The sequence below is a fragment of the Sprattus sprattus genome, assembly GCF_963457725.1.
Source record: "Sprattus sprattus genome assembly, chromosome: 17".
NCBI classification, from domain to species: domain Eukaryota; kingdom Metazoa; phylum Chordata; class Actinopteri; order Clupeiformes; family Clupeidae; genus Sprattus; species Sprattus sprattus.
Window position 1 is genome coordinate 30015962 of NC_137915.1, and position 23178 is coordinate 30039139.

General features: G+C 40.2%; 1 protein-coding gene across 2 annotated transcripts in view; it reads left to right on the forward strand.

Moving 5' to 3' along the window:
- The first annotated feature begins 12983 nt into the window (after positions 1 to 12983).
- LOC308378347 (inositol monophosphatase 1-like) overlaps positions 12984 to 23178 on the forward strand; it is a 39573-nt gene continuing 29378 nt past the window's right edge. For both annotated transcript variants that reach the window (XM_080855223.1, XM_080855225.1), the window contains exon 1: positions 12984 to 13039. The gene's annotated coding sequence lies outside the window, so the exon portion shown is untranslated. The remainder of the gene's footprint in view (positions 13040 to 23178) is intronic.

Consider the following 23178-nt stretch of genomic DNA (forward strand, 5'->3'; position numbering starts at 1 on the left):
GCTGCTTATGGTCAAACCCACAGAAAGTTCAAAATGCCCAGGATATGTTGTGCTGTTGGTTGCGACAACAGACACCAAAGAAACCTAGATGTACAATTGATACAATCGTGAATAATTGCTGTGTCTTCTCTCTGCAAAACTCCCCTGGGCAAGCTAGAGTGCTAATAGCTAGCGAACTGTTTAGCAAAAGCGTAGGGCTTTAGCTACAACTATTAAACCCATATTGACACTCTCGCTTGCTCAAAAGATTTGTTTTGATAAGACACCGCACTTATTCACGTATGTATCAATTAACCACCACTAAAAAAACACGGTGGATAATTGCTGTTTGAATTACTCCGCCATCTTAGCCGTTTTTAAAAAGGCATCTGCCTTTTTCTTTCCCCAAAGGGTTGCATGTAAACTGGCAGTTGAAAAAATAAGTTATACAGCCAACAGAGAAAATCAACACACTGACAGCATTGTTAGCTAGTGCACTGCTGCAGCAAATGGCGTTGAGGCTACAACATGCTAACGTCGCAAACCACCACACTGAATGGGCAAGTAACAGAATATTTTTTAAAAATACTTACATTTCCCTCGTCTGCAGTTCATTCCAAGACATTGCCTTCAAATATGAATTCAATCCATTTCTCTCGTGTCTTCTGAGGCTGGGAGGTGATGTAGAGATCTGTACACCCTACCACAGCACATCTTGAGTAATTCATTTGCTTCATGCTGCTAGCAAGCTAGTCCAAGTTCATATCATATAATAATGAGTGTAGGGGGGGCGGGGGGATGAGATGGGGGGACGGGCCCAAATCAAACTGACGACACTTTGATAAGGAAGTTCATTGGCAGTCACACAAGCATGTCGTTTCTGACGTCCAAGAACAATAACAGATCGCGGGATTAGTTTTTTCCCAGACTTTTTGGGTCAGTAGACATGCCAGATACCCAAATCAACGTGTAGAAGCACTAAAAAGGTGGAATTTTCATAATATGGCCCCTTTAATATCTTAAAAAGTATAAAGTTTAGAAAAGTGAAAAATACATAGCATAAGTGTCGTTTACAAGACCTACACGGCAAAGTTTGAATGAAGTTTCTACGTTAAGCGGTTCGGGCTGAATTAATCGCAGAAAAAGGTAACAAGAATAAGAAGAAGAAGAAGAAGCTGAAGCCTAGGAATAACAATACAGGGCATTTCATGCACTGTAATAATATCGTGGGGTGTATCGAACCGTGGGTCAAGAATCGTGATACGAATCGAATCGTGAGGTAGGTGTATCGTTACAGCCCTAGTTTCTATATTTTGTATAGGAAATACATCACAGATATCTGTGAACTAAACGTCTGTAAACTGTTGCTGCTGCATAGCCTTTATCTGAGGTGTACTCAAGGGGCTACTCTGCACCCATTTGTGGGTGCCCATGTCCAACAAAAACAAGCCATTCTTGTCTCATAGATGTGGCTTTGTGGTCGAATTGATACAGTGGACAGGACAACCCACTACAAGTAGTTCCTCTACAGTGGTTAATACAGACTCTTTTGAGTTGAAAGCATTGCAGATTTAGCTTCAGATTACATTTAAGAGTTGGTTAGGAGTTGTTGTCCTGTTTCAGCCAACATTTGCATTGGCTCGTTTGTGTGCATGTGGCCACAGAGTGCAGAGCGAGAGCAAGAGCTTTAATCGCAGGTTTTGGTAGGCTAATGTGTTTTGTAAACAAAGCTCAAGGAACCTGTTTGTTTTACATCAGGACCTTATGAGTGTACTTCCTTTGCCTTGTATTCTAACGGAAAATGTAAGTCTTCCAGGATCGGCCTCATTAGCTTGTTTTACTAGAGCTGAAGCTAAACACTAGCACATTGGGCTAGTTCATTAGCTCGGCGGGCCTGTGGTGACGCACTTGTTAAACAGAGCCAATTAGATTAAGCTTAAACTTTTTCAGTTCTGCATCACAACATCCATTTGCCAAGCAGTCAGCTGCTCTTTGATCATTATTTTTTTTGTCTTTCCACCTTTTTTTTTTTTTTTTGACTTGAACATGAGACCAGGCAAAATTGGCTTCACCCAACATGAGTAGATTTGTAGAGTCCTGATCTCTGGTCACGCAGGTTCTGTACACTAATACCAGATGCATTGAAAACGTCAGAGGGTGGTGATGCACCCTATACCTTTGATTGGATTAAGTCAGCTCCTCCATATCGCTTTTCTTAATGTTTGTTAATGTTTGTAGTGGTTTGGCCCTGCAAAATGTTATAAAATCCATAACCATGTCCAGTATTCTTGCTGTTTTTACTTCACTATTACAGACACTATTATGGTTGATCTACACAGTGTTTTGTCTTTGACATGGAAAAACTATACATTGCATCTTTAAGTTCCACTTAAGATTTGAGAATGTTGGGTGAGAAGGCTGCTCAACTTGGAGAGGATTCTCGAGAGAGAGAGGCCTGTTGGCCCATTTACGTCAGTCCCTTTGGCAGCCATGGACTCCACATTGGCCTTGGCCAGGAAAAAGTGTGTGGGCTAGCAAAGGTTGCCTGCACAGTAGCTAGGGGTCTCAATGGGCTTCCCAGCCCAGACAACCTCACCTAGCTCTCCCTTGAATCACATAGTTTCAGGGAGCATGGTGTTTTTGCTTTTGTGTGGAAATCGCATTCTCCATCTGATGTTTAACCAATCTACTGCACCAGGGCTTGTTAGAGAGGAGAGGAGAGGAGAGGGGAGGGGAGTGGAGATGGAGACCGAGAGATAACAGTGGTTGCTGACTTAGGAGAAAGTCTAGCATCAGGCCTCATCGGTAAGTGAGACACAGAAAGGGAGACGGAGAATTACCAGGAGCCTTTGGGCCACTGTCAGAGGAGAGCGTTTGTGAGTATTGCATATCCGAAGCTAACCCTTTTTTTTCTTTTTTTGAGGGGGGAGGAATTTGCAAGTTTCCATCAGTACCGGTCTGCATGGTTTTTCATTTCGCTTCTTGATGTGGCGGTGCTCCTTTCCCCCCAGTAGATTTGCTAAGTTTCCAGCACGCGTGGGGGGGGGGGGGTTTGTGAAAAAACACCATTGGCATTGTCCTGCTCTGCAGAATGCTCCCTTTTTTCAGTTACTGGCCTCCAATCCAGCTCAGCCCAACACATGGAGCAGCATTGTTTAGAAAGAAAACCGTCCCGATTGGACAGTGGCAGGTAGAGGAACGTAGTCGTTTTCTGGTCTAGTTTGTGTTTTTTGTGAGGTCTGCCAAAAAGCTCTCGTGTAGTTATGCCTCATATAGCCTGCACCTGAGGAGGCCCAAAGTGTGTGTGTGTGTGTGTGTGTGTGTTGGGGGGGTTTCTGAGAAAGGGAGGTGAAGTGTGTATGTTCCCGCTCATGCATGTTTGGCAGTGAGTGAGTTGCGTGCATATTTATGACAGACAGACAGAAAGAAAGAAAGAGAGAGAGAGAGAGAGTGTATGTGTGTGTTAATGTATAGCCCTGCTGGACTGCAAATTGAGTCATGCTGACTGAACTGAGGTTAACCCCTGGTCCACTTTCAGGCCCTTGTTTGTATTGTTTTGATGTTTTTTTTTTTGCTTTACTCTGGGGCTGATTACTAACCTGTCCCCAGCTCTTGGAGCGCAGCAGCCCCGGCCCCGGCTCCTGTGCGAGCCTACGGCCAGCCGAGAACCAACCAGAGCCTCCCACAGCGAGGTTGTGTTTTACACACATTATTAAATGATCTTCATTATCTACTCTCAAGGGAGATTAGAAGCATTAGCTGAAAGGAAGGGGGAGGGGGAGAATGCAAAGGTGTAGAGTGAGAGGCTTCAGCGAGTGAATAATAACAGTCAGAGAGAGTGCGTATGGATTGAATAAAACTTGAAAAATTGAATTGAAAAAGAAAGGGTGGGATCGTACCTCTCTTTGATCCAGATTCAGGGTGGGCTTCTATTCTATATACTCACTCATTCCTTAATTCATTCATTTACAAGTCATTCTTTTTTTTCCTTCTTTCTGTCTTTCTTTTTTATTTCTATCTCTCTCTGTAATTGGATTCGTCAGCTCCCTTGGCTGTTTCTTTATTGAGCTTAGCTGGGGGCAAATAGGCACTGGCCTGCCAGATCATATTATCACAACAAACCCCACAGATATACAACCACTCAACATCAGGAAGACAGCTCTGATCTTAAAACCACTTTGTCAGGCAGTTGTGAGCAGGGGAATGCTTTTCAGGGATTTAATAAAATGTTCCTCTTACTCTGACGTGCTTGTCACTGGATGTGAAAAGCTTTTAAAAAAATCTGTGTGTGTGTGCGCGCTGGACTGTTTTACAGTCATATAACGACCTTTGGGAGGATCCCAGTATGATAACTTTTGTCAAAGTCCAAATGTAACCCTTTCGGACGTCGCAGTCGTGGCCTCATCCGGCAAAGACACAGAGGAGCCGCCAGGGCTGTTTTAAATGTCCGCACAATGACGCGGTCAGGTCCAAACTTGCATTGTGATCTATGTATGTTATGTGCAGATATGACAGTGTTTTGATAGGGGTGACTATTGTTTCCTGCTGCTAGGCTAGGGTTAGTAGTAGTAGTGGCAGCACTACTCTGTACGCACTGGACGTGTGGACAGGACAGAGGGTGGACGGGGTGGGAGGTTGTCTGTGTGTGGTGGTAGTGGTGGAGGAGATGTTCTGGCTTTCTGACCCCATCGGTCGCCTACATGCTTCGGCACTAGAGGAAATTCTGGTGCCAATTCAGGCTCTACGGGAACAATGGCTGCTGCTGAACTTCACAGAACGGCCATCCCGAATTGCTTCCCAGGATTGTGCAACGGTTTCCTCCTTGCCGCTGATGAATGAGTCCTCAGGGAGTGATCCGAGGGCCCTCACGCAGCGACCACACCTCCACACATCGAGCCAGTGCACTTGCCTGTCTCTCGCTTACACACCCATCTGTTTTCAGCATCCCACGTGAACGGAAACTAACTGCTTGGCACGTGTATAACATTTAAAGCATAGACTAGATTTAACTAGAAAATGCATTTCCTGAAGGAAATACCAGTGCATGAAATGCAAAAGTTAGGAAAGGAAGAAGAAAAGAAAGAAGAGTGAAAGAAGGAAATAAGAAAGGAAAGAAGAGTGGGAGAAGGAAAGAAGAAAGGAAAGAAGAGTGAAGAAAGGAGAGAAGAGAGGATGAAGGAAAGAAGAGTGAAAGAAGAGTGAAGAAAGGAAAGAAGAGTGGAAGAAGAAAAGAAACAAGAGTGAAGAAAGGAAAGAAGAGTGAAAGAAGGAAATAATAGTTGAAGAAGGAAAGAAGAAAGGAAAGAAGAGTGAAAGAAGAAAGGAGAGTGAAGAAAGGAAAGATAAGTGAAAGAAGGAAAGAAGAGTGGAAGAAGGAAAGAAGAGTGGAAGAGAAAAAGAGAGTGAAAATATTGAAAAAAGGAGATAAAAATGGAGTGAAGAAGAGAAATTGAGTGTGAGAGAAAGTAGACTGAGAGGGATAGAGAGAAAGATGGAGAGATGGAGAGAAAAAAAAGTAGAGAATGGAAGGTGTCTTAATGTTCCTAGTTACAGTTAAATTGAGAGGGACAGAGAAGAGGTTCCTTTGATTTGGTGCAGCTGTCAGTGAAGCACAGGTGCATGCCCGTGTTTAAAGACCCTATTATGATGTCATAATGGCCCAATGTAAGTCAATGGGAAAATTTAGATTAGTTTTTATTTAATATCTTAAAAAGTATAAAGTTTAGAAAAGTGAAAAATACATAGCATAAGTGTCCTTTACAAGACCTACGCGACAAAGTGTGAATGAAGTTTCTACGTTAAGCGGTTCGGGCTGAATTAATCGCAGAAAAAGGTAACAAGAAGAAGAAGAAGAAGAAGAAGCCTAGGAATAACAATACAGGGCATTTCATGCACTGTAAAGTGCATGAAATGCCCTGTATTGTTATTCCTAGGCTTCTTCTTCTTCTTCTTCTTCTTCTTCTTCTTCTTGTTACCTTTTTCTGCGATTAATTCAGCCCGAACCCCTTAACGTAGAAACTTCATTCAAACTTTGTCGCGTACGTCTTGTAAACGACACTTATGCTATGTATTTTTCACTTTTCTAAACTTTATACTTTTTAAGATATTAAAGAAAAACGAATATAAATTTCTCCCATTGACTTACATTGGGCCATTATGACATCATAATTAGGGATGGGTATCGTTTGGGTTTTTTCCGATACCGGTACATAACCGATACTTTTAAAACGATACCGGTGCCTAAACGGTGCCAGAACCGATACTTTTTTTTTTTTTTTAATTAAAGACATTAGGCTTATTTATTGCCAAGGCAAATAGTTTTCTTTAAATTTAACAATATATTAACGGTTTGAGGTATACTATAAATAAAAATAAATACAAAACACTTGGCTTCAAACCTTTTAACTTCAAACTATGAACAATATATTAACTTATAACAACTGTTTACAGTATACTTAAATAAATATAAATAAATACATAACAAATGTGTGTACAGATCTGTACACACACTTCACACTTCAGTAATACTTTTGCAGAAATATGAGCATGTTTGCCTTCAGAGTAAAACAAATATTAATTAGTTTGCATTTATTTAAACCCACTGGTTTCGTGAATGTGTACTGCCCCTTTAAAAGTTTACACGGAATTTTGTTGTTGCATATGCTGCACGTCGCGTTGTTTGAATCTTTTTGTGCGAAATACAGCCACACTTTTGATCGTTTACCTTTCGACATTTTCTCCGTTATATTGATGGCTAGCTCTGTTTGTGCTTGCTCTGTGCAAGGCTGCCTGCTCTTCGCTGTCAGACTGTTGCAATGTTATTGTAGCGTCCAAGTTAGTGCTCTCTTAAGAACTCACATTGAGAAGGAATATCTTTGGATGAGACGGTAGCTCTCCGTTTAATAAAGCGTTTCCAACTTCTGCTTAGAACAACCACACTTATCTTGAAACCGAAACCACACGCAAGTCAACCCATTACCATGGCAACTCCTCAACACAAATCCCGTTTCCACTAGTCCCATACGGAATGCAGCGTGAGCGACACAGGCGAGAGTCTATATTGGGAGATGGAGCAGTTTTATATGTGCCCCACGAAATCTGTTATCAACACAAAAAAGTATACAGATCGTACTCAGAAAGATCTACGCCACTAACGTTACTTCTCGTTTGCTATCGCTAGTTTTGTTAAATTATAAAAATTTTAATAAAAAAATAAAAATAAATAAATAAATTATCTGCTCAGGCACCGAAAGGAAGCACCGAAATCTGCGTTGCATTTCGGTCCGGGTAGGTATCGGTTGTATGGAACCGGTGCCGTATTGGTACCGGTTCTCGGTACCCAACCCTAATCATAATAGGGTCTTTAAACTGGCTTGCACCTGTGCTTTACTGACACCTGTGCTAAATCAAAGGAACCTCTTCTCTCTCTGTCCCTCTCAATTTAACTGTAACTAGGAACATTAAGACACCATCCGTTCTCTATTTTTTTCTCTCCATCTCTCCATCTTTCTCTCTCAGTCAACTTTCTCTCACACTCAATCTCTCTTCTTCACTCCATTTTTATCTCCTTTTTTCAATATTTTCACTCTCTCTTTATCTCTTCATCCAGAGCCACTCTTGTTCACTCTTCTTTCCTTTCTTATTTTCTTCTTCCATTTTTCTTTCCTTCTTCCACTCTTCTTGCCTTTCTTTTTTCCTTCATCCACTCTTCTTTCCTTCTTCCACTTTTCTTTCCTTTCTTCACTCTTCTTTCCTTCTTACACTCTTCTTTCCTTTATTCTTTCCTTCTTTCACTATTCTTTCTTTTCTTATTTCCTTCTTCCACTCTTCTTTCCTTCATTCACTCTTCTTTCCTTTCTTCTTTCATTATTTCACTCTTCTTTCTTTTCTTATTTCCTTCTTCCACTCTTCTTTCCTTTCTTCACTCTTCTTTCTTTTCTTCTTCCTTCTTTCACTCTTCTTTCCTTTCTTCTTTCCTTCTTCCACTCTTCTCTCCTTTCTTCACTCTTCTTTCCTTTTGTCTTTCCTTCTTCCACTCTTTCACTCTTCTTTCTTTTCTTCTTCCTTTCTTAACCTTTGCATTTCATGCACTGGTATTTCCTTCAGGAAATGCATTTTCTAGTTATGTTTAAGTCTTTAGTGCAAAGAAGATATAAAGAGAAGTGACTACATGATATAGACCAGTGTAAAACCAAATGAAAGCATAGTAAAAAACACAGTCAACTGTACAGTACACAGCAAAAGAGGGGTGTGGGGTTCCAATGATGTGTACGTCATCTGTTACTGTAGTGTATGGTGTGTGGGGAAGTGTGAGTGACAGCAGTTCAGTAACCTGATGACTTTCAGGTAAAAACGGTCTCTGGACCTGCTGGTATGGGTCTGAACGCTTTCTACCTACCTACTGCCTGAACCCTCTGGTCCAAATGCTCTCTACTTATGGAGTTAGATTTGTCTCAAAAATAACTGCAAATGCACAGAGGGTGATCTACAAATATGCCTTGAGTTGCACACGTGTTTTGCAATCCACAAATACAAATTTCCGATTTGTAACTCGTGTATTGGTTTTTACAAATATATGTGTATTTGTAAATATATCATTTTACATTTGTAAAACAAAAAGCCATTTGTGAAACTGAAAATTCAGTTTGTGAAAAAAAAAGCCATTTGTGAAACTGAAAATTCTGTTTGTGAATCGTGTCTCAGCATTTGTGCATCAACAATCACACGTTCGTATTTTTGAGACATTCGTTCCGCAATTTTGAGACATTCTTTCCACAAATACACAAACTCGTGAGCTCGTGATTCACGAGCACCATCCAGCAGATGGCGCTGTTGTTCACTGATATATCTTTAGCTCTACCTAAGTGGGCCTTCATTTCTTCATTTCTGCGGAAAAACCTTCGAAATCATGGCCGGACAAGAAGAGCAGCCACCTTCCTGTGTGAGTACTAAGAATTTTCCAACGAATTTTCCTTGTCTTGTATTAAGATACATCTAGTATCATTATTAATCAATCAATCTTACATATTTCAGTAGAGGTGGTGTCTAGATAACGTTAAGTCTACTATTATGTTGTGCTTCGAGACCAACATTTGAATCGCTAACGCTTGGGTGTAACACATAGGAGTGACAGAGTAACTAACCGTTTAAATTAGCCCACTTCAGCTTCACTAGCTAAATCTATTTTCATGGTTTTCATGGACGCGTACTTACTGTTAATATTTCATGAACGTAGCGGAAACCTGTTAGCTCACGTTAGATGGTATTTGGTTGATATGCTTTGATCATTTGGTGGGAATGCTTTAACTTTCCTAGCTTGCTAGATATCCTAGCTAACATAGCGTTGCTGGTGAACGTTAGGTAACCATCTCCCTTAGTTGAGTCATTAAGCAGAGAAGTAATGTAATGTTCATTAACGTTTTTTTATTCAGTTGTCAGTGAGCCATGGTAAATGAGTAGTGGTTTGTTTTGGAGGATAAGACTCATGTACCATTAAAGTTATCCTTTTATCTAACATTGAAATACTGATAGCAAGGTGGTAGATGTCATTTTTTTAAGTTAATGTTAGCTAATGAGTTACCTTGCCAGATACAATATTATATATATATATAAGCCAAGATAAAAGTTTTCAAGAGTACAGCTGTCATTTGGGAGGGCTTCCTGTCATTCATTATAACAAAGAAACTGTTTTTAAGTCTGCTGGTTGCACAGACATGTACCAGTTGGCAACCAAGAGAACAGCTGATGTGTGTGTGTGTGTGTGTGTGTGTGTGTGTGTGGTGTAGTGTGGTTTGTGATCTTGTGTGCCCTTCTTGGGCATCTTTGCTGTTAAATGTGCTGTATGGCAGATATGTTCTAGCCTGTAATATCTTGTACCACCTCCACCACTCTGCTTTTCATGATACTCCTGTGACTCTTAATTGTCAATGTTTTGTTGTGTTGCAGACAGGATATGTTGAAGAAGAGGCTGACTTTGCAGAGACTGTCTACAGATACACTCGTGGACATGCTACGTTATCCATCAGGAAACCATACAGTCAAGGGAGTTGAGCCAGACAGACAGCGAGACTGAAAAAGGGACAACTAAGTGCCAAACAACACAAGAGAATGCAAGGACACTATATACAGCAGTGTTGTTCTTAAAAAGACATCTTAGTGGCAAACTGTTGTTCCCCTTGCACTAAACAATCTAGTTAGCTGAAATATAGGCGCCAATGAGGAGCCGACACTGGATCATTATGTCAACATTGCTGATGACTTGCATTTGAAAGTTTTCTGTTTGTCAAGACATTGTGTACCTTGATTCCAAGGGCTGTAAGCAGACAGTGTAAGGGCTGAGTGGCCTTAATCGGTTATTCCTTTTTTCTGTTTTGTACACTTTTATGTATCATATTTCATATTTTTCATAAAGATTGTTTTTATGGTTCATCAGTGTTGTTTTCATTTGTGGAAGAATGAATGAATGAACGAACGAGCAAACAAATGGTCATTGGTGTAAGTGCAATAACTGCCTTTTATTGATACAAAGAAGGAGGTCTATTTGTCACATAAATAGAAATACTAACATAAAGCATGTAGTGAAATTTCGTTTGGTGTTAAGCTTTTTCTGTGCGAGTGTGAAGAAAGAAAGATCAATAAATATTTTTCATAAATAGTAAGAGGGAATATAAAGTGAAGTGTGTACAGTCCATGTGCAAGTGTGAAAGAAAGTGTAATTGCAGTTTATGAAGTAATTTGTGTTCAGGATACAGAATGCTTGAGGAAAGTAGCTCGTCCTCATTCTCTGTTCTGATCTTGTAGCAACAGAGACTTTTGCCTGACCTCAGTATTTTGAAAAGTCCCTGGTCAGGATGTTAGGAGTCCTTTACAATACTTTGGGCCCTGGTACATAGTCTTCTCTTGTAGGTCTCCTGCAGAATAGGGAGAGATGCTCTGATGGTGCGGTACTGCAGTTACAGCCTTTACAGTTCCCATACCAAGTGATGATGCTGTCAGGACACTATTCACAGCTTCCTCAGTTGACGTACGAAGTACAGTCTTTGCCTTGATTTATTCAGTGTGTGCTGGGTGTTCAGTTTTCACAGTCCATGTTAGATCGTCAGTAAGGTGTATTCCCAGGTTTGTCAAACTTGATCTAAATGACTTAACATAAACATGACATTATCGTATATTTTGCCGCATTGTTCTTCTTGGACGCGGCAATGTTTACAGCACTATTTAGAATCAATTTAGTCCACTTTTGAGGATGTTCGGTTGTTTTCCTCTCTATCAGTAATGTTGAATCTAACCACGGGCGCAGTGTAGATTAGAACGATCACTTGTCGAACCGTGCCACCATTCGCGACCAAGATCCTATTACGCTCTGAAGAAACTAGTTCTGAATAAAATAAAGCAGATGGTAGTATTGACTGAAAATTCAGCGATGAACTTTTTTTTGGTATGTTAGCACGACTCGTTCTTTTTTATTAGCTAAAGATTGTGTAGATGCCAGACATTGGAGCGGGTTGAAACGAAACAGGGTTCACCTTATGGCCTAAAAGTCGAGGTAAAGATACATCAGTGAACAACAGCGCCATCTGCTGGATGGTGCTTGTGAATCAAGAGCTCACGAGTTTGTGGATGTGTGTGGATTTGCGGAACGAATGTCTCAAAAATACGAACGTGTGATTGTTGATTCACAAATGCTGAGTCACGATTCACAAACAGAATTTTCAGTTACACAAATGGCTTTTTTTTTCACAAACTGAATTTTCAGTTTCACAAATGGCTTTTTGTTTTACAAATGTAAAATGATATATTTACAAATACACATATATTTGTAAAAACCAATAGGCCTACACAAGTTACAAATCGGAAATTTGTATTTGTGGATTGCAAAACACGTGTGCAACTCAAGGCATATTTGTAGATCACCCTCTGTGCATTTGCAGTTATTTTTGAGACAAATCTAACTCCATATCTACTTACCTACTGCCTGAACCTGCTGGTAAGGTCTAAATGCACTCTACCTACCTACTGCCTGAACCGGCTGGTCAGAAATGCTCTCTTCTTACCTACTGACTGAACCTGCTGGTATGGGTCTGAATGCTCTCTACCTTCCTACTGAAACACAGAAAAGCCATGTTCCTGCTTACATAAACATGTGATTAATACAAGGTAATTATTAATTCAAGGCACTTGATTAATATATTCTTATGTAATTAACAGTCCCTGTCAGTAACTGGACCAAATCCAGTAAGTTCAAGTTGCTGGAGTAACGGAATACTTGGAACGGCGTTATGTAATTAGGATACCACAATGGTTCATACTTTTGTGTTATTTACTAGTAAAATATCTCTGTGGTATGCTGCATTTGGGCCCAAAAAGTATATCCTGACTTTCCAATAAATACAGTGGCACAAAACAAAAACATTACATATTAAGTATTGAGTTCAGTTTGTTGTCTAAAATAGCTATGACAGTATAGTACTGTAGCGTAGCTGGGATGCCGCTACACGGCCAAGTGTTATTGTTATGCCGCGGTGTATGATGGGAGTCAAACATCGCAGCTGTTAGCCTAGCCGCAATGCTAGGTCTTGGTTATATGTTGTTGTTATATGTGTATCTATGTAAATACCCGATTGTAATGGTTCCTGTTGTGATTTGTGATGTATGTGAAGTGCCACCGTGTTTGTGTAATAGATGTAATGTCGTTATGAATCCCTGAAGTTATTGTAATCTTTGTTTAAAGTTCGAAGTTCGAGACAGTAAAGAGTTTGGAACCTCATCTGTGATTCAGAGCATTCTTTACTTCGCCACAGTACATTTGATGTAGCATACTAAGTTTCCTCAGTAATAAGTAGGACGCCCACACCAGATGTTATCTATACAGCATTACTACTTGTAGCTGTCAAGCGTACGGATGAGACCCATTTCTGTAACCCACACCATCATGACTTTATACAGCTCCATCATCCATAATATGGATATTATGGAATGCAGTGTGCGCATGTGTGAGAGTTACTATGCTAAGCTAACACAACAGCTAACTAGCAAACCTATCCTCGTAGATATTTCTCAGGTAAGATGCCAACGTTATACGATTACACCAATAGTAACGGCATATGTCAGGTCCTGACTCCTGTACTTGCTGGAGATTTGTAACGCAATAACTTATCCTAGCGTTAACTAACGTTACCTTAAGTTAGCAAACCTTATCTATGAGGTTAACCTAAATAGCCAGCATTCATTGCATAGTCAACGTTAGCTAGCGATAGCCAACTCTGGTTCAAGCCTGCTGCAGGGTGTCTTGGTAGATTTATTGGGCCAAGTAATATGACGGAAGCGTCTACCAGCTAGCTGGATACTTGTCTTACGTGCTTTCACAATACACTACATTGTGAGCTTACTTGATATTAAGAGAGTGACTAAAGCAGCTGGTCTGGAAGCCTGCGCTACGCCTTCATGAGTCAGGATGAGACGAATGTGAAAAGCTAGGCATCTCCGTCACCAGAATTCAAAACTTTAATGGCTATTTATGGCTTATTCCCCAAATGGCATGTCGTAAACAACTTAAGTACTCGCTAACAATTGTTACTGTTGGCAAGTACTCGTGTATGCAGATGTCACAGATCCACACGGCACTGTTATGAAGGAAGCAGTCTTTAGCTTGCTTCTACGTGTGATAGGATAATCAAGCCGTATTGATTGTGTGGGTGTTTTGTCACGTTCAGAAGTAAAACTTCTTGCGTATGTTGACAGATAGGCTTATATCTTCTGCCTACCTGCACAGCGGAATAATGATATAGCCTAACATAATGTATATTCAGCCATCAACATCGTGGCATATTTTATTAAGGAACTCACACTTGCTGCTCTCCGTGAGAGTTAGGGAAGAACAGACAGAGAGAAGGGTGAACATCCCCCTTTATAGACAAGTACTGTAAAGGCATTTGCATGGTTATCCAACTCACCTCGTACGACTTCACGAGAGACACGCCCTTTCTAATCTGATGATTGTACGACTCACCTCTACCTGCATGGTTCTACGAGGGGCTGTGGAGATTACCAACTAGGGCTGGGCGATATGGAAAAAAACATATATCACGATATGGATTATTTTATATCACGATAGCGATATATATCACGATATGCCCTCTTGCTTTACTGGATAGGGGTGTACTTAAAAGTGTGATCCATCACGACCTGTACCACAATTACGCAGATTGTACTGAACGTTTCCATTGAATCTTTAAATAGTAAGATTAAAACAAAGTGCATGACATTTAGTCCAGTGCTTGTGACTTTTAGTGGTTCTTTAATGTAGGCCTACTTTCAGAAGATAAATCAAGTTTAATTTAATTAAAAAACTTTCTTTTCAATGTTTGTTCATATGCTATAGCAATAATGATGAGAAAAACATTTTCTTATATGGCCACGTATAAAAATAAGAAAATTAAGAAGTTGGCCATTACACATACGCCCCATTGACCGCTTCAGCCCGTTGGTGCAACAGTGAAGATGGTCCTGTAAACAAACGCAAGTAAACGATGGAGCTGCGTTTTATCTGGATAAAAAGCATATTAGCGTTTACATTTCCCAACCAATTTCATTTTTTATCTTCAAGGGTTTATGATCTAGGTGGAGTACCAAAAAAAACCTCCATGCTACTTAGAATCTAGATAGTTAAGCTATAAACGCCAAAGACATATACACATATGCTATGTCTATGATAATCGCTGCTAGATGCTCACTGTTCTTGTGCTCCCACAGCTCCTTCACTTTTGAAATACTGAAAAGAAATCTAAACTAACGAAATAGTGCATCTTAAACTACAACTATTTGACCATCATTGAGAAAAATGGAACAGAATCTGCTAATAAATGGCTGCACTTGTATTAAACTCGTATTATACGGCTCTCCAAAATGTTCAAAAAAGTTCCGTTGATTTGAATGGGCCACCCCAGCATTTGCACGTCTGTAATGTCTTGATTTTCACTGCTGCAATAAAGTAATGACGCTGTCATTAGCAATGGGTGTCGATGCCCAATTGTATAACAGCGGCTGTGGTAACAGTTACACCTTCCTGCAGCGCGTCCATTATTCATTTTTTTTTAAAACCAGAATTAAATTTCGTGGGCTCTCACCGTCAATCATGTCGCAAGCGTATGATGCAAAGCAGCGTAATGTAAAGCGGTGTCGTGTCGCAAAACCACGTTCTCTAAAATGTATCTTAATATTCTTTTTTTTACAGTTGTATAAACTTAGAGTTTGCATAATAAGAAAAGCAAAATGTTATATTAGGATGTGAAATTATATTAAAATGTATATTAGCTGTAATAGTGAAAAAATAAGTTTATCACGATAGAAACGATAGAGGAGAAAGGTCACGATAGACACGTTTCTATCGTCCTCACGATATATATCGTCATATCGCCCAGCCCTATTACCAACGCTTTATTATGATGTTACAAGGCCATTACATCATCAACAACCAACTATAAAATAAGAAATCGTTTGTTTTTATCCCGTGTATTTTTAGTTAATGATCAGAGGCTGTTGTTGTGAAATGAATTACTAACTACAATGACCAAGCTCGCGGTTATTGTCGAATATTTTCTATTATTATAGCCTACCACACAAACAGTTCTGCTTTTTTACGTCTACAATTCAGGTTCTTTACAATTTAATCATTTACACTGCATGCTCTGCTAACTCAAACACAAAGAGGCTGTTCGAAAACCAAGAAATGTTTTTATTATTGCTGTAATTAGACGACGTCTCCCTATGCTTTATATGCGGCGAGAGCCACGATGGAACCAGGAAGAAGGGAGATGTCGGTTTTCCTCCTGCATCGCCGCTGGTGCCCTTCATAGTTTTTTTCATTTTTACAAACTTGTCCCTGATCTTCCTCCAACTCCTAATGCACTCCTGGACCTCCAGCCCCAGGTTCCCAGCGATCTCTCAGCGATTTTTTTAAAAACGGAGGTGCTGTCATATAGGGAACGAAACAGGAAACGTCATTTTAGCCAGGGGTGTCGGACAGCTCGGATCGGATAGTGAGAAAATTCAAGCGGTGCTCCAGAGGCCATCCGACACCCTCGGATGGCTCTCCGAGGTGCTCAAAGGTGTGGTCCCACTTCAAGGAGGGCGTTTAAGGGCGTGCCTCGTGAGATCGGAGAGCACGATCGGACAAGCATGTGAGCGCCTCTAACACGTGACTAATGTCGTATGAGGCGCAATAGCGCCTCCTCCTGGACAAATATAATCATACATACATTCATACACAACCATATTCCAACAGTATAAGATGTCATCTTTCATTCTTGTTACCAAGGCTTGCTTGTTACATGTAAATTAAGATGTTGTCAAATCCACACGAGCAGGTTCATTGGTACATTTCCGTGTTAAAACTGCATTGAAGAATGTGGGAGTGACCGTCGTCATTTTGTATGCATTTTTGCAAAAAAAAATCCCTATGAAAGAATTAATGGAGTTTTGGTAAATCGATAAGATAACTGCTTGAGAGAACCCACTTTCGATTAGGTTAATGGACACGTAAATGTCGTCTGTATCTACCGTAGAAACATTATATCTCTAAAACATGTCAGCCCAAAAAAATGACTGCCTGCTCACCACCCTCTCTGAAAATCATTGCCAGCTCCCGCTACCTCGGCAGGGCCAACAACATCATAAAAGACTCATCTCACCCACCTGTTAACTCTCCTGCCCTCGGGAAGACGGTACAGGTCCTCTGTGTTAAGGAGCTAACAAGTTGGTAAATAGGCTAGCGTCTCTATGTCGCGGTCCACAGTGCACATTTGAATGCATTTACTCGCAAGGCATTGTGTGTAGATTTTAAAATGTGTGGTAGGCCTACATGTCTTTTTAGGAAACAGTTGTCAACAGGGACAGCCCTAAAACCTTAATATTTGTTTTTCTTTACGGATGTTTGTGGAAAGAGAAGACAGGCAGTTAACACAGACCTGCTCTAAATGGCATAACCTTTTGAGCTTTGGCTATGAAAATGAATTGTGTGTGCTGAATGCATGTTAATAAATACATTTGACTGATTTTCAGTGGAGGCTTTTATCAGTGGGTATAACCTAACAAAATACTGTTACTTAAATAAGGCATTCATATTCAAACTTTCGCTATGTTTTCTGAAAAAGAAAGGAAAGTGCAATGAAAATAAACATTGATCAAACATCAGTGAATTACTGTATCAAACAAAGAACTTTGGGAGCAGATACACGTAAACTGTTCAAACTATTACATGTAATCTCCCTCAAATCCACCTCTGAGGTGGGATCAGGGTGATCCTGATGTTAAGGATCAAACTGATCCAGATTTCCCACTTAAATTTTTAAATACTCAACAGCAGTGTTTAATCCAGATCAAAGGCAGGATTGGATTCCAAAATCTGAATTTGTATCTTCAGGATCAGATTTGATTTGAAATACCCGTTTTTAGGATCTGATCAGGATTTAATCCAATCCAGGTGGATTAATCCTGTGGGATATTTTTGAAATACCGGCCCCAGAACATTAAACACAGTCATGTTCTAAACGTAGAATTTCATAGTGCAATATTAAAACACATCACTTTGTTCGACTGTCAGTCACTTACAGTGCCACTTGAAAGTATGTGAACCCCTTGAGCACTAAGGGCCTGATTTACTAACAGGATTGCGCCCATTTTCTGGCGTAAAATAGCGGTCGTAACGAAAAACGGTATTTACTAAGCTGGCGCAGCGCATATTAACGCTTTGAGGGTGTGTACCTGCAAACAGGTGGGATGGTTCGGAAACGTGGGTGGTAACGTAGGCGTGTAGCGCTATTTAATGGGAGGAGTGCGCCTAATGATGAACTGCGTGGTATTTACTAAACTGCCCGGCGAGCGCACATCTCTGATTTGCAGGCTAATTCTCCGCCTCATAAAAGCACGTCTTAACCAAGCGCATTTCCACTGAGTCTGAAAACGTTGATATGGCAGCAGCAAGGCAAAGACAGAGACAGAGACAGCGAACAGAAATATTTGTTTCAACTCGTATAATTCATATATTCATATATATGAAATTAAACTTTCCGAACGTAATTGGAGAAATTGATCGCACCCACATGCAAACAGTCCCACCTTCAATCCGCGAACACGTTTACCGAAACAGAAAGCACACATATTCAATGAATGTCCAGGTCATATGTGATGCCAACATGACCATTACTTACGTGGAAGTGGTCTGTCCATGACAGTTTTATCTTTCGGAATAGTGCCATTTATCCATGATTGAGCAACGGTGATTTTGGAGAGGCCTGTCTACTTGGTAAATGTATTTGTTTCAGTGGGGATATATTGTAGTGAACCCATGTCCCTTGTAGAACGTATTAATCTCGCCATGTACACATATATATTGTTATAATAGACAGTTTATGCATTAATGCCACCAATAGCATATTATTTATAATCGTGTTCTTTTAAACATCTCGCTGTAGATGATGGCGGGCAAAACAACAATATAACCCATTGAATCAGGTTCAGTGATTGAGCGAACGTGAACCAATATATCCATCTCGCTATCTATTCGCTATCTATTCGCTGAACCTTAGTTTTTTCTTCCTCGAATCTCCATGGTGGCAGTAACTTGCTGGCAAGTTCTCCAGTCTTTTAACGGTGCGCTAAATAATGATTGCCCAGCGCGTATCTGGCTTGATAAATATCACGGAAAATGCGGGGAATCACCGTGCGTTAATGTGCGCCTGGCAAAGATGCGTTCGCAAATCAATCTTAGTAAATCAGGCTCTTTAAAGGGCGGAGTAAGCACAGTTTGCCCAGCGCAGATCTGGCTTGATAAATACCAAGTAAAATGCGCAAAAACACCGTGCGTTAATTTGCGAACGCAGATTAAGAAGCGCTCGCATATTAGTAAATCAGGCCCTAAGAGTTTTCTGTTGTTTTACCATGATTTTTCATTTTTTTTCATCACCAATTTTCCATAGATGAAATGTCAGGTTTATGTTTATCATTTGCATGTACTTGTTTGGAGGGAATTGTTTGAGTAGCCAAAAAACTACATGAAACATGGAATTAGTCCATTTCAAAAGTAAGTGAACCCCCAGCTGAATTGGTAAAGTCAAGCAGGTAACAGATTCGGTGAAACTTATTTGGGTGCTTAATTAGTCAATTAAGCAAACCGATCAACTGAGACATCCTTAGGGAAAGGTTTGGGCAACACAGATTAAAAGAGAGAGGAAACCAACCAAACTACTGTAGTGCCAAGGTGTACCCACACAGATCCACCATGCCGAGAGGAAACGAGATATCCGAGAACATCAGGAAGAAGGCACTGACAGCCCATCAGTCTTGGGAAAGCTATAAGACCATCTCCAAAAGATTCCAGCTTCATCCATCCTTCCAAGACAAAGAATTTAGAAATGGAGGGCATTGAACATGACCGCATCTCTGCCTAGAAGTGGACGCCCATCAAGACCATCACCAAGAAGCACCAGAAGAAGAATAAATCAGGTAAAAGTCAACCCACACATCACCTCTAAAGAGTTTCGGACATCTCTGGCGGCATCTGGGGTAAATGTACATGGGTCTACAATCAGACGGAAATTGAATGGACATGACATTCATGATCGGGTTGCTAGAAGGAAGCCTCTGCTCTCAAGAAAGAACAAAACTGCCCGTTTCAACTTTGCCTGAGAGCACTTGGATAAACCAAAGGCCTTCTGGAAGTCCCTTCTTTGGACAGATGAGTCCGAGATAGAATTATTTGGTCACGATCAAAACCAACAATTTTCGTCTGATTGTAGACCCATGTACATTTACCCCAGATGCTGCCGGAGAGGTCCGAAACTCTTTAGAGGTGATGTGTGGGTTGACTTTTACCTGATTTATTCTTCTTCTGGTGCTTCTTGGTGATGGTCTTGATGGGCGTCCACTTCTAGGCAGAGATGCGGTCATGTTCAATGCCCTCCATTTCTAAATTCTTTGTCTTGGAAGGATGGATGAAGCTGGAATCTTTTGGAGATGGTCTTATAGCTTTCCCAAGACTGATGGGCTGTCAGTGCCTTCTTCCTGATGTTCTCGGATATCTCGTTTCCTCTCTTTACCAGTTCAGCTGGGGGTTCACTTACTTTTGAAATAGACTAATTCCGTGTTTCATGTAGTTTTTTGGCTACTCAAACAATTCCCTCCAAACAAGTACATGCAAATGATAAACATAAACCTGACATTTCATCTATGAAAAATTGGTGATGAAAAAAAATGAAAAATCATGCTAAAACAACAGAAAACTCTTAGTGCTTAAGGGGTTCACATACTTTCAAGTGGCACTGTAAATGCCATCTCGGTCACCTCACTTGTGTATAACAAATGTTACTGTATTTATTGTAAAGTACCGCAGGGAAGTATCCTACGTGCAATCTATGCCACCCCACTCTGTTGAACTCTTAACATACTTTTTATTTTTTTTTAGCTATTTGTACTTTTGTTGTATTTTGTTGTGTTATATTTTGTCCCCCGTCGCACCAACAGGAGCAGCGCTCCGCGTTTCGCTATACAATGACAAAAGGCTTGTCTATTATATATTCTGTTGCTATACATCTGCTACCTAGGGTCAGGGGTGCAACTGCCCAATGTCAGGGGGGTATGCAGCAACAATTTTTTTCACACACACGTTTTTTTTTCTTTTCTTTAACAAATAAATAAATAAGTGTGCCAGACATCATCATGTATGGGCTTTAAATAATAAAGGTTTATTTAAAGTATATCAGCCAATGCATGCCTACCATAATGGTGCCCTATGGTGCATACAGTATATACTGTACACACACACACAAATATATATATATATTAGTAACAATGTTAACAAATAATAAACAGTTGCAAACATTAACATTAAAATGACAACCATTGCAAAATAATGCCTTAAAACGTAAAAGTAAGCCTACAAATAAATATCTTTTAAGGTGATGATGTGTAACAATGCTGCTACCAAAATATTCTAGAGCAGGGGTCTTCAATGTTTTTCAGGCCAGGGACCCCCAAACTGATGGCGAGATGAGCAGGGTTATATAAACATTTTGTTTATAATATACTGGGCCTAGTGCCAAATAAACATAGCTACCCTGTTATTGTGTATTCAATACTAAGCTATTCAAATAATACGAAGGTTAATATATTAATTTAAAAAAAAAAATAACATTGAATTTAACCTAACATTTTTGAACAACAAATTTAACTTAACATTTTTTACCATTGAATTCAATTTAACATTTAACAACATGAAAGGTACAGGGTGGCCGTGCCACTGCCATTTATAAACATACATCTTGCAAACAACTCTGAGCTAACAATTAATAACAACTTATTCAAATAATTCACAAATATATGTTTTTATTTCATCATACATAAAAAAGGGACAGTGAATCCTTTTCAATAACTCCTGACTGACACGATCCAACGGATGACGGAGGAGGAGTCTGGCGCATGGAGTTGTGTTGACAACATAGATGTTATAGTGAGATTGACAGGTCAACAAACCAATCACGCCGCTAGCAAGTTGTTAAGATTGTAGGTAGTAGCATGCTAACATTAGCTAGGGGGCTCATACACCTCGCAAATTGTAGAACAGACTTATTTTCAGTTACAATTACCGTTTTTTGACCTTGTACAGTGTCTTTTTCTCTTTATTTATTTTTTTAAATCTAAGCAAAAATATGTCAAACTAACAATTTATAGGTACAAACAATACCAGCTATGGAGTTTGGTCCGCCATCTTTTATTTTTGATCTTAGCGCTCTAATTGATGAGGCTTAAGCTAGCCATAAACCCCCATTTGGCTGCTACATTTCTATGTTAGCAAACGCTAGCTAGCCTACTAGCTAGTCTGTTAACATTATTTGCTGGGCCTGGCCGTGTAAAAGGCTCCCCACTCTTCGTGCCCGAAAAAAAATTATTGTGCGCTCGCAAAACCTTACATTGAATTGACATTGAAATTTATTTTGTTCAACAGCACAATGACTTAATTCACAGAACAGTATATACAGCACACATATACATTTGCTAACACAGCGCAGGTACACTTAATAGTTAATAACAGCAACTTCATGCAGAGGCTCTGGCTTAGGGGCCCCCTGAGCTCATGGGGGCCTGGGCCCAATGCCTGTTCGGTAATCCATCCCTGGGCCCACCTGCATGAACAAAATTGTCCCTTAGACATCCAATCGACGCGACAGAATTGTCTTTTGTGCAGATTGTATGCACTGAATATTTTAAACATAAAGCAATATCATGAGTGGAAACAGCTTACCTAGTTCCTTAGATACTGGTGTGTGCATTGCTTGTGCTTGCCTTCTCTACCTCTCAGCTAAACACATGAGGGATGACATTAGAGTTGCCTTTAACATACTTTGGCATCACATAGCCTCTTACGCTAAATGCATCTGTCATATAGGCCTTCTTGATGTAATAATTTTCTTACCTGGTCTTCCATTTTTACTGTGTGTTTCCCTTTGCTGCAGTTATCAGTGACACTTGACAGGTAGCTGTAACCATGTCGCACACCATGACAAGTAGCTGTTAATTCGGCAACAGTAACTTTGTCTGCTGAACATTTTGTAATCATGAATGAAATTGCCTTGGTTTGTCTGGTAACTTGAACACGATTCTGATGGTTTTTTGTTTAAGCCTGTTCATCCAAAGCAGATTGCACTTCATGCTTAACGAGAATCTTAACTGAGCATAGGTAACATGTAACAGAAAGTGGATCGCCTGGTGTGGTTATTAGCCATTTGAAGTAATTTCCGTTTTTCATCCAATCATTATTAAAACAAGTGTTTTCTTTTTAACTGGCCTCTCAGTTCCAGTAGTGCCATCCTCGTCCTCAGTCTCCCCTCCCATGTCAACGTTTCTATTCATTTTTAAACATTGGACATGGTGGCCGCCGAAGCACCGCAAAACTTCGATAAGGCAAGTTTTCTTTGAAAACAGAACAGAAACTTGCCCTGGAACAATTCATACAGAAAAAATATGGGTTTGCTTTATTACCGATCGTTGTATCGTTGTGTAGTATCGTTGGTCTGATTGGTTAAAGGCGTGTCCAATTACGTGAGTGAAGTGGATCGCTGATGATAGTTGGCCAGACTAACTGAGCAAATGCAATGCAGTGAAGGGGCAGGGAATTCCCAGACAACCATTTAGGCACATTGTTTCAAA